This window comes from Aquarana catesbeiana, linkage group LG07 (genome assembly GCF_042186555.1).
Source record: "Aquarana catesbeiana isolate 2022-GZ linkage group LG07, ASM4218655v1, whole genome shotgun sequence".
NCBI lineage: Eukaryota > Metazoa > Chordata > Amphibia > Anura > Ranidae > Aquarana > Aquarana catesbeiana.
This window is the reverse complement of record NC_133330.1, coordinates 269,667,146-269,685,241: the sequence shown is the minus strand read 5'-3', so window position 1 is coordinate 269,685,241 and position 18,096 is coordinate 269,667,146. Positions and strand designations below refer to the sequence as shown.

The 18,096-nt window shown below is 41.6% G+C and overlaps 1 protein-coding gene across 3 annotated transcripts in view; it reads left to right on the top strand.

Annotated features, from left to right (window-relative positions):
* ACBD6 (acyl-CoA binding domain containing 6) overlaps positions 1-18,096 on the top strand; it is a 146,594-nt gene that overhangs the window by 49,622 nt on the left and 78,876 nt on the right. The gene's annotated exons all lie outside the window — the stretch shown is intronic.

Below are 18,096 nucleotides of genomic sequence, written 5' to 3'. Positions count from 1 at the left end.
TGGTTGTATCCGACGAGCGGCTCGTAAGCTCGCCGCTCGTCGGATACAACCACTTTTTTTCTCAATTGTTAATGTGAGTACCTGCATTTGTCTGATAAAAACAAGTTACCTTAAGTAAACGGAATTACACTATGGGGTTTATTTCTGCTCTATTATCCTTATAACCCCCCCGCACTACATCTGAGGGAACAATATCCTAGGACTTAGGACGGTGAAGGATGCGCAGGAGCCCCTAGGTGGATGAAAAAGCCTTTTTTGGTCATATGCTGTTGCCCCATTACTTTAAGGTAAGGGGCCACTACCCACTGAAGTGTCTGCACACGAAGATGCACGAGATTTGATTCACCAAGCACTTTAACTGCCACGTGTGCATGCCAGCACGTTGTTGTCACAGATTTCATTTTAAAAAGGACATTTTTTTGTGTGAAATACTTTTTTTCATTATATATACCCTTATTTTTTTTGGGGACATTAATTACTGTATTTATTTCTGGAGCTTTTTGCACTTTATATGAAGTTTTTAACACCGTATGCAATTAGAGGTGTAGCCATTTTACATTGTGCACATTGTTTGCACAATGCACACTGTCACTTTTGGACTGTATATGCATATAGTCTAAATCACTTTGCACTTTATTTAAAATTGGTTTTTGTCACTAACGTTGAGATATTTATTATGGTGATCTAAGTTTGTACTATGCGTATTTTATTGTATATATTTTCTTACACTCATGCTATTTCTATTAAGTCCAGTGAGACGCATCACCTGTAGGAGTCATCCTACCAGTCTTTGTAATACTCTTTATTTATTTATATATATTTTGGTGATACAAATTATGATCAACATTTAAACCACTTTGGTTTTTAAATTTAGGACTAGTGCAGCACCATCCGTCTATATATTCAATTAAAAGGTCAGGTGTTTACCCGAATAGGTGCATGCAGCTTCTCCACTTTCAGCCACTTCCATATTTGATAGTGCAGGAATATTTCTCTTAAATATCGGTTTAAAATACATAATTACTCTTCCTTGCAGGTTCTTCTATCCCCATGTGTTAACAAAATCTTGCAGGATTTCAGTAATCCATGCAGAGCTCTGTAGCGTCCTCTTTGCCCATGTGACACCAGACATCCTTGAAGGGAAAAGGCATTTCCCTGGAAGGCACTGGCGACTTGGCCATCTGGTGGGGTGGCAAATGTGGGGCCCTGACTACATTACCAATGTCTGTGGAGACCAGGTAGTTAAACCTACTGAAATGTAAATATGTATGGAGAAAATAAAGGAATCTGGCATTTAAAGGCATAGTGCAGCTTTCGCCAAGTTGAATAATAGGTGTAGCCATTTACAGTATGTGTCTTGTGAAGCCTTACTGGAAAACTCATACGCTGTTTCTTTGAGTCGCCTAGCTGTTACTGGTTATCTTCACCATCACAGGAGCGAGCTCTTTTGTTCAACCCACCGTCTTAAATGTGCTTTCTCTCCCCTTGCATTAGTTCTGAGCTTGGTGTTTGAGGGCTTACTCCTGTTATGGTGGATGTGAGAAGTAACAGCTAGGAGTCCCTTAGCAACATATTGGGAGTATTCCACCCAGGCATCATAAGATATGTAAATGGCCTACACCTAGAAGAAGGGCATTATTCAACTTTGGTAAAAGCGGCATGGTTTGTTTTTATCTACAGACCTCCCTTAACCACTTGCTGCGTCCTGGGCTTTGAGTAGGAATATCTGAATAATGCCATCCAGGCATCATTTATATATAAATTTTTTCTGCTGGCGACTGCCTGCACCGTGAAAACAATCATAGCGGCTTGTTACAGGCGGCGAGAGGGGACATTCCCGCCGCCCTCCGGGGGTGCTTCTACCGGCTCACCTGTGTGATCGGCGAGCTGGAGAATGAATCTGCCGGCAGCCGCAGTTCACCATAGAGAATCCTGAGGACCAGATGGTGCAGGCAGTCTCTGACTCTCGGAGGCCTGGGTGCGACGTTATGATGTCACATACAGCCTGGCAGTTGTTAACATTGTCGTGTACTCGACTGAAAAGCCGAGATCCATTTTTTTTTAAATCCGGCTTTCCAGCCTGGAGAGATGTGGGGGTCTTATTGACCCCACATCTCTCCATAAAGAGGACCTGTTGTGCACTATTCCTATTGCAAGGGATTTTTACATTCCTTGTAATAGGAAAAAAAGTAATTCAAAAAAGAAAATTTTAAAGGGGAAAGTGTAAAAAAATAAAACAATAATAATAAAAAAAAATGTAAAGTGCCTCCGTCCCCGCAGAAGCGGATGCATACTTGCGTTGCGCCCACATATGTAAAAGGTGTTCAAACCACACATGAGGTATTGCCGCGAATGTTGGAGCAAGAGCATCAATTCTATGCCAAGATCTCCTTCGTAACTCTAAATGGGTAACCTGTAATAATTTTTAAAGCATTGCCTATGGAGATTTTTAAGTACCGAAGTTTGGTGCATTTTAAGCCCTCATGCACACAGGCTGTTAAAAAAACGTTATGAAAATGCCAGTATCTTTGCAGTGATTTTTTTTAAACTTTTTTCAGCGTTTTTCAGCATTTTTGCAATAGCGGTTTTTAGCGTTTTTCCGCGTTTTTCCGCGTTTTAGCGTTTTTGAGCTTTTTTTTTTTTTCAAATTTTTTTTTTTTTTTTTTTTTTTTTTTTTTAAATGGATCAAAAACGCTAAAAAACGTTGGTGAATGACGTTTTTGAGCGTTTTTCAGCGTTAGAGCGTTTTTACAGCTGAAAAACGTCTCTCAGAACCCACTGGTCCTGGGTTTTTTTTTACAGCTTAAAAACGCCTATGCCACTTGCAGCTCAAAAACGCCTAGGTGGGTATGAAGCCATAGACTAACATAGACAGGCCTTTTTAAGCTGCAAAAAAAGCTCAAAAAAGCAGCTGTAAAAACGTCCGTGTGCATGAGGACTTAAAGCGTGAATTGGGCTAACTTTAGTGGTGTGTGTGTGTGTGTGTGTGTGTGTGTGTGTTTTTTTGTTTTGTTTTTTTCTTATTCATTAAACAGTTTTTTGCCCCCCAAAAAAGTTTGGAAAATCACTGCGCAAATACCATGTGACATAAAAAGTTGCAACGCCATTTTATTCCCTAGGGTCTCTGCTAAAAATATATATGTTTGGGGGTTCTTTTCTAGCGAAAAAAATATTTTTACATGTAGGAGCGAAGTGCCAGATTTGGCCTGGATGGAAAGTGGTTAACTGCATAGGTATAACTGCCTATTTGATAAAGGCAAACAAAACCTTTTAAGATCACTTTATTTCACCTTTCAGATAATGCATGCCACACTGATTTGTACTTTTTGGGTGGTAAAGGTCTGCTTTAAAAGCCCCCAAAGGCCACATTTTTATTCAGTTAAAGTGAGAGGCGCATTTAAATTGGTACCTTTGCTATATACCCCAATGAGCTTTGCAAGAGTGCCAGGACAAGGAGACTCCCAACGCCCAAGATGAGAATGCCAAAGGGCCACAAAAACCTACAAACATACAAAAAAAGTAGGAGTGTGGTTAACTACACATCTTATTCCACAACTTTTCCCTTTTATAAAGACACTAGAACTATGTTTCTGGTACAGAGCTTTTTTTTTTGTTTGTTTTTTTTGTTCAGCTGTACTAAATTGCATGAATTCGAATTTAAAAAAGTTTACATGCTAATAATAATAAAAAAGCAAAGTAGTGAAAATGCTAATGGAAGAACAGGGTGAGGAATTCATTAAAATAAAGTAATAAGGCTAATAAAGGTAACATAACTGTCTTTTCTTACACATCATAGCAATTTATGAATGGATAAAAGCCAGAGCAGTCTGATCTGTTGGGACCCATCGGTTGCAGTAAATGCACACTTTACCATAATGTATGGCAATGCATCATACTCGCTTTAGCACATTGCAGTGTCAAATTCTTCACAGCTAATCTCTGTCTGTGTTGCACTAAATCAGAAATTTGCTGGTTTGGCAGTTGATTCGCTTGAATGGTAATGGACCACCAATGTGTGAATGGGCCCTCAAATAGACAACTCCGTCTTATAGAGTTTACAGGAAGAGTGGCTTTCGCAGTGTAAACATTGGCACTCTGATAGCGATTCTTTCTGCTCAGTTTGTCCTCCATGCAGAGTAGGTGGTTATAGCTGACAGTGTAGCTCTGCCTATTTACACAGTGAGATCACCTCTATCCCTGTGAAATCCACAGAACCGGGCTGTCATTTGGACACGGCTTCCAGGTCTTGCCTCACAGGCCAAAGAGGGGAGGTCATTTGGACAGTTCTGTACAAGAACGTGCTCAGGAGATCCAGCAGATTTGTTAACTTTTGCATGTCGACTCAAAATAGTTTTGTCACGTTGGTGGTTATTAACACAGAAAGGGAATTCTGAGTGGTGCCAGACTGCAGGCGCTTCTGATCATTGGCGTTTCTGTTATTTTCAAGAAAGCTTTATGTCTGGCCAAAGTAGTTTTGAATTCCCTTGCTGTATTAACCTTTTGCCATCTTCTAGGAAGCTTTCCCATTAAGCCAACACTTAAATCTGCTGTGGTATTACCCTTTGATCTGCAATACCACCATCATCCACTGGGTGCTGCTGTGGGACCAGGAAAAATCGTTTGCATGCTACAATAGACAGTCTCCTATAGTTTTAAAATGAATCTGAGTCTTTAACATATTTCTTTGGGGTATTCAAAGTAAATTTATCCTAAGAGAAACGCGGAGGCTGCTATTGCTGGCCGCTCCTGAAATGCTAGCTGCCAGGCTGACCCCTTTAACTTTTAGTACACTGAACACTAAATTGCTAACAATTCCATTGGGACTTTATCAGCGGCTATTGTACACAATGTGCTTTATCATAAAATCTGTAATTATTATTTAATATATCATAAAACATAAATATAATCACATTACAACTGAAGTGTATTTATACATTTCATATATCTTGATCTACTAATATAGTATACTCAGAGGCAACCCAGAAGGGATCATGCAAAAACCACTTTGTGCTTGTATTTCTGTATGTACTGTATTTACCCAAACTGGGTACTCCCCAAACCTTTTTTGCAATGTCTTCCTCATGAGTGAGGTGTAACAATATAAATCGGCCCGTTCAAAAATCATATGTGATGATGTCCTGGCCATCCTTGTGAGCATATACATGGGTCCCAGCGGTGGCCTTGACCTCTCGGAGATCACCAGGTATTTCACACAAAGTAAGCAATACATAGAGAACAAGATACTTTCAACACCAGACACAGATCAGGAATGTGAAATGTTGGGGTAATTCTTTAAAGACGGTGTTTAATGCACTTTCAGGTGTCACCTGTGGGTGGCAGTAGTGAATTGTACAGTGATCACACATTTGTCATATTTCAATAGGCTTTTCTCATTATTTACTAATGGTGTCTAAACGTTGCACAATTTTCCTTTTGATTTAAAATAAACATAATATGCAGGTTTTGAACAGGGTATCATATTGTCTGTGGTAGTGGTCATTTGAATGGGTCTTGAAATGCTCATATTACCTTTTTCTTTTTTTTTTCACAGCACAATTTCAGGCAAACGATTAAATCGTTATAATTCATACCGATTTACTGTTTTACTTGTAATATTGTACAGCCATTCTTTTCATATACATGTCTGCCTCCAGTCTGTTCATTTCAAATATATTAACATCACTAACTCTTTCAAAATAATGGCTAGGTGACCCAGGTAGTAGGAAAGTTACACCTGTAAGTAGCAGAGTGAGATTCCTGGATGTAAAGCCTGGTGGGAAATTCAACCACAGCTAACCAAAATTACAATCCCTTTGTCAGCATAATAAATAAAATACCTATATATTTACTTTTTACCGGGAGTTAGAAAATTCCTTTGTCAGTAAAAAGCTAGGTGTTGCCTATTTCCTTGTCTGTAAATATATAGATATTTTAATTATGTTTGCACTTTCAGTGTTCTGTATTTATGTCGGTAGGAAGATCTAACCCTGGATCCTCAAAATTGCCTAGATTGTATTTTCTGGCTTGGTTTTTTTCCACTTGCGTTGTGTTCTGAAGCTTTCCAGATTGGGCACTTGCCTTGAAAATAATTTATCCCAAGCATACGGTATATACTACAGCTCCCTGGTGCCAAACTAGGGGCCTTGGGCATATCTTTGCACTTGTCCGATCCTCAGGGCTCCTGCAGACAATCGTCTCTCCCTTCCTTCCCTCTCTTTTATTTTATTTTATTTTATTTATTTATTTATTTTTTTCTTTACATTGGTGTTTGCTTAGGTAAAGGAAATAATGCTTTAGGCTGGTTTAAGTAATTCTTTCACACCTTTTTTTTTTTTTTTTTTTTTTTTTCAGTGCTGTCAATCACTTTCATCTTTTTATGTGTTTTTTGTTTTTGTTTTTTTTTATTTTCATGGCTCTGGTCTTTTGTCATGGATCTTGGTAATGCCTGTAGTCTGACCATCTCTTGTTGCATGTCTGCAGTTTTGACAGCCTTCTGTAGCATTACACTCCATGAATATTATGTGCAGCCCTTTTAGTATTGCCATGGGCCCCCTGTGTCAAGTAAGTTGGATGACAACTATTATAGCTAGACACCTGAAACAATCAGGTAGCCAGTGATGCTATTTTTTTTGTATTTCCCTTTTTTTTTTTTTTTTTTAATTAAATATTTTTACGTTCTTCTAAGTACATAATTACAGCTGGCCCCAATGATGGGTTTGTGTTTTTTTGTTTATTTTTTGGCAAATGTCCTTCCAGTTGATTTAATTTGTAGGCCTATGTTGCCTGGTTCACTGAGGCTGCATGCAAACTAGACACTCAAAAACCGATGAAAAAAACGCTTGATAACACATGCTAATAAGCTTTTTTGTCAGCATCTTTGCAGTGTTTAGTAGTGTATGCGTTAAGGAGCAGACGGCTACCTGCATCCTTAAACATTGAGTACCTACCTGGTTGTTAGGGAGTGGGCTGGGAAGCCAGCTGCTGCGTCCTTAACGGATGACACATCAGTTACCAGCAATGAAGGAAAAATTCTGAAAAAAAACAGCATGGGGGTCCCTTTTCCTGTCTGGTGTGGAGTTTAAGGGGAACCCCCATGCCAAGGATTAAAAAAAAAAAAAAAAACTCCTCCCTCCCAAATCCATGGAAAGGGGGGGGGGGTGGTATGTGAGTGACCGTGGTCTGTCGCCATTCCATGAGCGTGTGCAATTTTAAAGCGTGACATCTTCTCTATTTACTTGACGTAATTTTTTTAAAAATTTGTTAAAGTTTATTTTTCCCCCCAAAAATTGCGTTTTTTAAACCACTGCGAAAATATTGTGCAACTAACTCCATTTTATTCCCTAGGGTCTCTGCTAAAAAAAAATATATATTATATATATATATATATATATATATATATATATATATATATATATATATATATATATATATATATATATATATATATATATATATATATATATATATATTTTAATATTATGCCAATCATACTGCCAGCTCTTCCATTACTAACAGTGGAGAGCAGCAGTTGGCTGTTTTTATGGTCAATCATACAAACAGCTGTTTTTTATCAAAAATGTCTACCCAAAATGTCCCTATGTATTCACAGTTGAACAATTTGATGTTGCTGGTAGACCTTTCCAAACACTGTTCTCTGACACGAAATAACCACTTGAAGACCAAACCTTTTCTGGCACTTTTTGTTTACAAGTTTAAATCAGTATTTTTTTTTAAATTTTTTCGTTGTGTAAGGATACCTCCTATACTGAAGTCATAGGGAATCTGTTCCCTATAGTGCTACTGACTCTCTCTCTTCTGAGACTGACAAGTCCTTGCTGCATTATATAGACTTTTCTGTAACTTTCATAAAGTCGGAAAAGGTGACACGGCTTGTAATCTCTCTACACACCGCTCTGATGACACTGCGCTTTAATCTGGAAAATGATCCCACAAGACATGAAGCCATCTGCTTCTGCTCTGCCCCCTCCTCTTCCAGCTCAGATACTTCACGTGGGCTACCCAAGGGAGCAGTTTGTAAATTAATGTGTTATGGTTGCAGTGGGAGTTATTTGTCTCTCTGTGTTTTGTTAACTGCCCATCTCTGCTGTGTGCACATCATTTCCCAGATCCCCTATGGGACAAGTAAAAACCAAAGAGGGTAAGTGGGCTGTCTGATTCCTCTATACCAGCCTTGTCGCTGCTCGTCTTGTTTGTCCCCCCCCCCCCCCCCCCCCCCCCTCCACCACCAGCACACACTGTCATCATCTGACAAAGAAATGCAGGGATTTGGGCCAGGAGAATGCTACTCCTGGGGGATCCTCTCCTCTCCAACTAATTGAATTATGGGTTTGGTGTCAGTATGGTTGGAATACAAATCATATCGGAGAGGGAGGAGGAAGGAGTGATAAAGGATATGGCTCAGTGGCCATTTAGGACTATGCTGGCCATGCGTTGCTTCAGGTCATAAAACATCTAAATGTTTAGTTACAGGAAGATGCAGCTGTAGATTATTTTACACATTTACTGATCTGTTGGTCTGCATTGTCAATTATTAGGCTCCATACCAGGTTACTGGCAAAGGGATGCAAAATTCCTCACTGCATGTAGAATATATTCTGTCCATTAATCTTGCGTATTGCATAGATCTAAATTTTTTTTTTTTTATTACCCTTAAAATTTATCTTTACTTTTGCAGTCAAATTTAAGAAACCCCTACTATATCTTTGGCATGTGTTCCCATTCACACAGCATATCTAAAAGTAATTAAAAATATATATTTTTTTTACTTTTTTTTTTTTTCTTTTCCTAGTTGTTTCTTTGGAGCAGATTAATGCATAGGACTCTATAGGGAGATTGAAAATGTTAAGAATAGCCTTCATGTGAAATTAGGGGACAGACTAATGGACAATTGTGTGGTATGTGGGTGTGTTCGTGTTTTTTTAATTTTTTTATCGTAATGTATTCTATGCATTAAGATAAAAAGCCTTCTGCACAGCCACCCCACCCCCTTATACTTACCTGGGGTCTATCTCTATCCAGCGAAGTCCAGTCCCTCGGCCGTCTGGCACTTTCCCTCCTGAGTGGCTGAGACACAGCAGCAGGGCCATTGGCTCCCACTGCTGTCAATCAAAGTCAGTTAGCCAATCAGGAGAGAGGGGGCAGAGTCGAACCGCAGCTCTCCGTGTCTGAATGGACACACGGAGCTGCAGCTCGGTTTGGGTGCCCCCCCAGCAAGCTGCTTTCTGGGGGGGCACTCGACAGGAGGGAGGGACCAGGAGCTCCGAAGAGGGACCCAAGAAGAGGAAGATCCAGGCTGCTCTGTGAAAATCTACTGCGCAGAGCAGTGGAGCGGTTTTTAAAGTCTGTTGGTTTTTTTTTTGTTTTTTTTGTTTTTTTTTTTATAAATAAATCACTTTAACCCATTGCTAGGACAGACGAGGTGCATGTGAAGTTTACAACTGATGAGATTTTCCAGCACAGTACAGACAGGGTGGATTATGGTAAAGAACTCAAATATGGGAGCTGCTTTCAGCCGCCAAAGGATTTGTGATTTTGTTCATGCAGTTGCTAGGTTTATTCAACCCTGCTTGATAGCACAACCAGGCCAGGGACCTGATTTTTAAGGACTGCAGTTAAGTAATGCAGCCTTGCTGCTTTCCCCACTTGCAGCCTGTGAAGGAATAGCAGCCTGATAGGTTTGTCCCTCTGTTCTCCCCTTGTTTCAGCTTTGTCCTTGTCAGTATATTTACATACAGCACTCATGATGGGCTTCTAGTTGTGTCCCTCCCCTCTACCAGTCTGACCTCTGCTTTATTGGAGTTTGCAAGAGACTGATCAAATCAAATTCAGATACTTATGTTGGCTGCATTAAAAACTAAATATAATATTTTTTACATGAGTACACATTATTTTTATTTATTTTTTTTACATTTCCTTTTTTTTTTTGGTCTGAAGGTTAGGTTTGAATAAGAACCTTTCTAAAACTCTCCGTTTTTTTTAAACTAAAAAAAAAACTGCACATAAAAACGGCACCTACTACTACTGTTGCTGCTGCTGCTGCTACTACTACTACTACTACTACTGTACTAGAAGTAATACATATGTAGTCCAATATTGAAAAGCCACAGGTTTCAAACTGCATGCAGCATATGTTGGTTAGCATAAGTTCAGCTTTTGTACAACCATGGCTTTGGTGTAGGACTTGTAAGTATTGAAGAAAACTTCCACTTCAGTTATAGTGATTGCAAAACGTTCACCTTGTAAAACAACACATTCAGTTTAAAATAGAAATGAACGGTGAAGCATTTTTGTATGAATATAAAAAAAAAAATATTAATTTGTTTTTATTTTTTTTCCCCTTTTTGTTATAAATGATCACATTCCCTCATTCCCTCTGTTCTTAGCTGCTTAAAAGCTGGGGGGAGAAGAAGCAGCTGAGCTGTGCAGTTGGGGTGTGTCAGGACAAGTCTGATCATTGGAGGAGAGTGCACACAGTTTCCAGCATAGCTAGAGAACTGTGCTGTCCTGCTTGGTGTGGTCAGTTTTAATAGGAAAGCAGTTGGACTGACAGGAACACCAGAAATTTCACACAAAGGAAGCAATACAAACAGAACAGGATACTTCCTCATACAAGTACATGGTACAGCAGGCACATATCAGGAATATGAAGCTTTTGGGTAACAAACTCTTTAACTTACAAATTACTATTCAGTTCCTTCAAACTTTTGGCTTGGTAATCAACTTCTTGTAGTCTGTCATCCAGACCTTAACATCTAGAGCAGTGGTCATCAACCCTGTCCTCAGGGCACACTAACAGGCCAGGTTTTTGTATTGCCTTGGGGAGATGCAGACTAGAATACTGCAATCACCGAGCAGCAAATTATATCACCTGTGATGTATTTTGGTTATCTTGCAAACCTGGCCTGTTAGTGGGCCCTGAGGACAGGGTTGATGACCACTGATCTAGAGTACCTGGGTCTAATCTTGGACACAGCCTAAACCAGAGTTTTCCTTCCTTAGGAAAAAGTTGTTTCCCCAAGGTCCTACATGAGGACCCTCGCGTCGAAAGAGCACCCCTCAGTTCACTTCTGCAAGAAGGTTCTGGGCTTGATGGTAGCCTCCATTTTGAGTCAGTTCCCTTTGCCCATTTTTACTCCTGATCTTTTTAATCCAACATACTAGCAATGTGGCACAAGCAAATCCAGTCCTTTTTGTCTAGCCAAAGATCTCCCTGACATGTTGGTACCCCAACCCTGTCCTAGATTAAGGAAACTTTCTTCACATGCCGTGGAATGTGATCACAACGGATGTCAGCCTTTACAGGTTGGGACAGAATTTACAGTTCCCTGGTTGCCAAGGTGCATGGTCCTGGTACCAGGTCCCCATAGGAGTTGAAAATACCCATCAACATTCTGATGCTGAAAACCATCAGATAATCTCTAATCTCGCTTGACCTCCCTTCTGCAGGGGCACCCACCCAGTACAGTTGGACAATGTCACAGCGGCACTAAATAAGCCTTAAACTGGGCACGAGGACTCAAGCTGCCCCTAAAAGGAACAAGTCTTTCCTGGGCAGAAACTCACATTCTGGCTTTCCTGGCTGTTCACATCGCTGGAGTGGACAATTGTCCGGCAAACTTCCTATGCCATCAATGCCTAGACCTGGGGGAATGGTCTCTGCAGTCAGATCTTTCAAAATCCCTGTCAAAAGTGGGGGAAAACCCGATGTTGACATCCTAGCCTCCAGGTTGAGCAAATTTGTAGCCAAGACCAGGGGTGTCACCATGGGGTCTCAACCTGGTGTTCTCTGACCCATTTAGAACTATTCCATTAGATGTCCCCACTTGTAAAGTTGTCTTTCTAATGACCAATACGCCACTTAGGTGTGTTTCTGAGTTGGCAACTTTTTCCTGTAAAGAGTCCCTTTGTTTTGCACAAGGACAAGATGGGGTTTAAGACCAAAACCATCCTTCTAATTAAAGTATGTGGTGTTTTTTTTTTTTTTTTTTTTTCTCCCCACCATAATGCGGACATTGTTCTTCCACCTTTGTCCTGCCCTGAAACATGACCAAGTAAATTGCCCTACATAGCCTCTATGTGATGAGGGGTTGTTGGGGTCGACCTAGCAGCATCATAATTCTTTGTTCACAAGACTTAGGGCGAGATTTACCAAAACTGGTTCAGTTGAGCATGGTAGCCAATCGGCTTCTAACTTCACCTTGTTCAGTTAAGCTTTGGCACTAAAACCTGGAAGTTGATTGTTTTTTATGCAGAGCTGAACCAGATTTTGCACTATCCAGGTTTAGTTAATAACCCCCACGGTCTTGGTGGTACCTGTGGGGACCCTCATAGGACATCTTCCCACTTCACCATTGCTAGGTGGGTCAAGCAACGCCAGGGTATATGCCTCTTATGGACGAGTTCCTCCTTTTCCCTATTGGAGATCATTCCACCAGGGCTGTGGTGTCTCTTGGCCTTTTCATCATCAATTATTTTCTTCCCAGGTTAGCAAGGCCACCACCTGTTCCTTTGTTCACACATTCTCTAGGTCAGGGGTCGGCAACCCATCGATTGCAAGAGGATGACGGGCAGATCTCGTTTCTGCAGTGCCAACCCCACTGTCAAAACAATTTCTTCCCGAGCAGAGCAGCACACACAAGCAGCCAGCTCTGCAGCATGACTACACTGACTTCTGTGTGAGCCTCCCCGCACATCTGTTCCGCTCATTTTCTACATCTCATACAGGTACTCGGTGTAGATGTGAGGGGAGGGGATGGAAAGCAGCATGTCTGAACAAGCAGGTAAGGAACTGATTGTTGGGGGAGGACAAACAGTGAGATGTATTCTCCTGATCTGTGATGCTGAGCTGTATATTCTGATCTGTGATGCTGGATTGTATAGCCCTGACCTGTGATGCTGAGCTGTATACCCCTGACCTGTGATGCTGTGCTATGTACTCCTGATCTGTGAACTTTTGACATAGATAAGTTCATATTTTTACATTGACATTTGTATTATATTTTTCTAAGGGCCGGTTCGCACCAGAATGTGGTGCAGGAAACATGCATTCCATGTGCGCTTCGCGCACTGCTGGTGAGCACACTGCCTTTACGGTCTGCGTGCAGGTGCCAGTGCATTGGTAACAGCACTCCAAATGCAGTGCGTTTGTGGGCACCATATTGCATGGTTTCCGCAGTACCATGCCCTTTGCTGCAGCGTGCTTTTAAAAGTAATGCATGCATTACTTTTTCTGCATTCCAGTGTGATCTGCAGCCCATTCAAATGAATGGGCTGTTAAAATGCACCGCATGGGAGATGCACAGGACTGTGTGCCGCATTACTGTGTAATGCGGCACAGTATTATTGGCCTTTCTATGTTAGCTCCCAAAAATAGTATGTTGTGCCTCCTAAACTTTGCGTTCACCCATGTTGTTCAGGTAGATCCCCATCACTTTAGGGTTGCCTATCCCAGCTCTAGGTTCTACCAGGTCGATGTTCAGGCCTTGGCGGATGTGGTGCTTTTTGAAGCTGTTTGAATGTTTTGTTTGGGTTGTTTTAAACCTGGTTGGCTATTCTGTTCGTATTTGTTGTTGCCCACCCCTCTGGTTATTGCTTGATTTACATTCCATTGCCAATGAATAAAATTCTTGCCCTGTACAATTAGGATAATAGTAATTTACAACTGCCTGTACGTTTGTTATCTTTGAGTACAGCATAGGACACAGATCCATTCCTTTATCATACCTTCTTGCTTGCTACAAAAAAACTTGAGTCTCGCGGAATGGGTGGGGTTATATAAATAAAGTAGCAAAACCCATGGTCTATGAATACAAGTCCTGTACTGTACTCCAAGATGAGGAGCTTACAGGTAAGTTGTGTGTTGGTGTGGTCTTTTATTTATTTATTTTTTGTATTTCTTCTTCCTGTGCCATTCTTATGGCAGTATAACAGATTGCTGATCACGTGACCTTAGTTGGAGGGGAGGAACAGGTCCTGGACTCATCTGTCAGCGGCTGTGCTTGAACTCCCATTCCTCAGAGGCTAATGTTATAAATTTTACATTCAGAGATTGTATGCTGTTCAAACTTGTACCGAACCCTGGGGACCCACACTAGCTCCGTTCTGCTTAAATAATGCTTTGCAAGATTAGTGCCATAGGTGCACTCTGTGTTTTTTAAATGTTTATCTAGTAAAATAAAAATATTATATACAAATTTGCTAAAACGACCATTTAAAACAAATTCGCAAAAATTATAATTTCTCTTTTGAGCTTGCGCAAGGATTTTTTCCTTCTGGCAGATAAACAGAGTGACAGGGGAGTGAAGGAAAGTTAGTATTACTAAACCCACAACCATAAAATCAGTCTTTATATGCAGTAAAGCATGCTTGTTATACTCACTTTGGAACCTAAGGCTTTAATCCTTTGCATTGTGTAAAAAGGCTGTTTGATCCGGTCTTCTCTGATCCTCCCCTCCTTCCTGACTCCTAATAATTTGCTGATCACACAGAGTATGTGGAGTCGGGCTGCACATGCCCAGTTTGGTGTGCATTGCTAGTTTTTTTTTTTTTTTTTTTCTTGGCAGTGTGCATGTGATCAGCACCAGGCCAATCGGCACTCACCACACAGAGGGTCAGAGGTCTTGCAGTTTCATAGGTCAGTCAGAAAACTCCTACAAGCTTTAACCAGTGCATGGCTGGACACTAATAGAAATCACAAGACTGCTCTAACTGCTGCTGAGAAAAGGTATTTAGCAGTTTATATTAACTAAAATACTTGCATGTCCATGTTCTGTGTACTGTAGGAGGCCAGATATTGTGAATGCAGGGTACTGGGTTTAGTAGCACTTTTAAAGTGGTGTGACCGGGGGGATCATTAGCTCAAGTTGATAGATGCATTTTTGTGCTTTCAGTCCACGTCAGACAGGCATTTATAGTTAAGGGCCTGGTAGCCCACGTTTTATTAAACGGAAAAACAAAACAAAGTCCAATTAGGATTCCCGTGCAGGGGTTCAAACTTCATTTAGTACTCAAAAATATTGAAAACATACCGAGCCACCTGGCTCTCATCAGCAGTTCTTCTGCTTGCTTCTAACAGACTTGATTCCTTCCAGCCCCCTAGACTCACTGGCTTCCTTAGTCAACCAGTCACCCATGGAATTACATGGGCTGCAGTCTCCTACATAGGGCACATGATATGCAAACTGCAGAGCAGTGGCGGAATTATAGGGGTCACTGAGATCGCCATGGCAACTGCGCCCCTTGCTGCAGGGGGCCCTTGAGGGCCCCCTCTACTCTTCGATAGGAGGAACGGCGGGGACGGCTGAGACTGAGCTCCTGGTTTGTCAGCCGAACTGTGCAGGGAGCTCATCAAAGTGAAAGCAGTGTGTGCTGTGCTCTTTGTCTCCCCCTACAGTGCAGTACCCGGCAGAAAGCGCTAAGGTAAAGGTCTCCCGTTTTTTATAAGAATATCTATCTACTGTGTATGTGTGTGCATGTATGTATATGTGTGTGCATGATTGTGCATATGTATGTATATGTGTGTGCATATGTATGTGTATGTATGTGTGTGTGCATATGTATGTATGTGTATGTATGTGTGTGTGCATGTATGTGTATATATACGTGTGTGTGCATATGTATGTAATGTGAGTGTGCATGTGTTTATCAGTGGCGGTGCGTCCATAAGAGCACACGGGCGCCGCCTCCTCTCTCCGGCCACCCCCTCTATGACCAATGGATAGATTCATGTATAGCATGAATCTATCTATGGCCACCGCTGCCACACCCATATTTAGGTGTACGGCCCCTTTTCGGGCACCTGAATTACAGCGGGGGTGTGGGGGGGGTGTTTTTGAAGCACCTGATTAGAGCCATAGGCTCTATCAGGCTTCAAAATAGGTGAACTGCGAGTGCCATGCTTGGCGCTCACAGTCCACCCAGGTGTGTTAGAAAAGCGAATTAATATTCACGTTCCTCCTCTCCACCTATCAGGTGTGCGGGTCTGTTACCCATCTGCTGATTGGCTGAAAAGATAGGCACGGCTATTGGACGCCTATCAGGAGGAAAGGACGGGCGATGAGGACGGCAGGAGACGCATGGAAGACCCCGCTCGTGGCCGTCACCTGCTGCACCAACGAGACAGGATAAGTGCCGGGCAGACGGCGAGCTTGCATAGGGGGTGGGAGATTCACAGTGGCAGCATTCGATGGCACAGTGGCGGCGTTTGATGGCACAGTGGCGGCATTTGATGGCACAGTGGCGGCATTTGATGGGCACGGTGGCTGCAATTGATGTGTTTATATGTGCGTGCATATGTGCATTTATATGTATGTATGTTTTTTTTATATATATATATATATATATATGTGTGTGTTTACATGTATGTATGCACATTTTAGGTATACGCTTTTAATCCTGACCCCCTATACCTGTACAATCAGAACCAATTTTTTAATTTTTTTTGCTTGTTCATAGTACCAACAAAAAAATGCTGTTCCACTGAAAAGCGATCCATGCTCAAATCGCTTTTCAGAGGCATTTGACAGCCAGTAAAGAGGTAATATGTTGCCTACTGACCGCCTGTTTTAACCCCTTAAATGCATCATCACTATACTGCAACCGCATGCAATGCACACAGTTGCAGGGTGGTTGCAGTGCAGCCCCATTCACCTAGGGGTGTACTTCAAGGATGCCCTGACTGGAAAAAGATTGAGAAACACCGACATAGAGGAACCCATCTCTCCATTTTCCTCCTGCGGCCGCTGAATGCCTGTGGGAGGGAGAGGAGGAGAAGCGGGGGGAATGGAGAAATCGGTTACTTTATATGCAGCCACACACTTGTGACCGGGCCCTGGTGTTCCACCATCAAGCTCAGAGGAAAGAGCCCTGTGCGGGAGTCAGGGGGGCCCTCCATGGTTTCTTGCATCGAGGCCCTGAAGGTTCTAGTTACGCCAATGCTACAGAGCCCCATTCGGGGATAGCAACATTGGGAGAAAACTGCCAGAGCAGTTTTCTGCTGTACAAAACCTAAGCTCTGTAGCTCTGCAGTCAGCAGACATGCAAACTGTGTCCACTTGCAATGTTTTTCCATCGGGACGGAGCCCCTGTCACAGTGGTTGTAAACCTCAGGCATGAAATATGAACAAAGCATTGGGGTGGATATAAATCAATGATTGAAAAAAAGAAAATCAAAAATCTGTTTGATTTTTTTTTTTTTTTTTTACCTAAATTGTGTGTGTGTGTGTGTGTGTGTGGGGGGGGGGGGGGGGGGGGGTAGATTTTTATCAAATTTTATTTTAATAGATTTTTACTCCAAAAGCATCTTATCTAAAGATAGTTTTCTATTTAAGATACATTAATTTTAGTTTATTCTGCATGAAATGGAGTTTGGTTATGTAGCATGAGGCTGTATATTCTGCAATATTTTACATTTTTGGTAAACTCATTCAATGAATAATGCAAGCTGACCAAAACTGTACATGCTGATGTAGGTACTGCCCAGAGCATGCACAGATTCCTAAGAGCAGTGCTGCACATGCATCGACCAGATGCAACACCAGAACGTAAAAAGCTCAGTGGCCCATGCTGGCCGGAATTGTCACCATTGGTCCTGCTGCACATACATTAGCATAGCTCCAGCAACCCCTGCTGCTCATTCATCAGCCACACTCCTCCGTGCACAGGGCACACTCCTGACTGGAAGTTCGGGAAAGATTGATGGAGGGACACAGGAAGATCTAAATAAAGACATAATAAAAATAGAACTTTGGGCGCTAAGTGTAAGTTCATTTTTAGGAAGAAAAAAATAATTAAATGCGCATGTTTTTTGCAGGTAAAAAAAAATGCCTACCGCAGATATACTGTGACAGAGTGATCCCCTTCTTCCGCCGCCCTGGCTGTGCTGCCATTCGCTGCAGCACTAGCGAATGACAGAGGAGAGCTCTGTGTTGAGAGAGATTATCTCTCTATCTCTCTCTCTATCTCTCTCTCTATCTATCTCTCTATCTATCTATACACCCTACAACTTTCTCACAAACCAATTCATATACACTTATTACCATTGGTTTTATTGCCCAAATAAAATAAAAAAATTGTGGT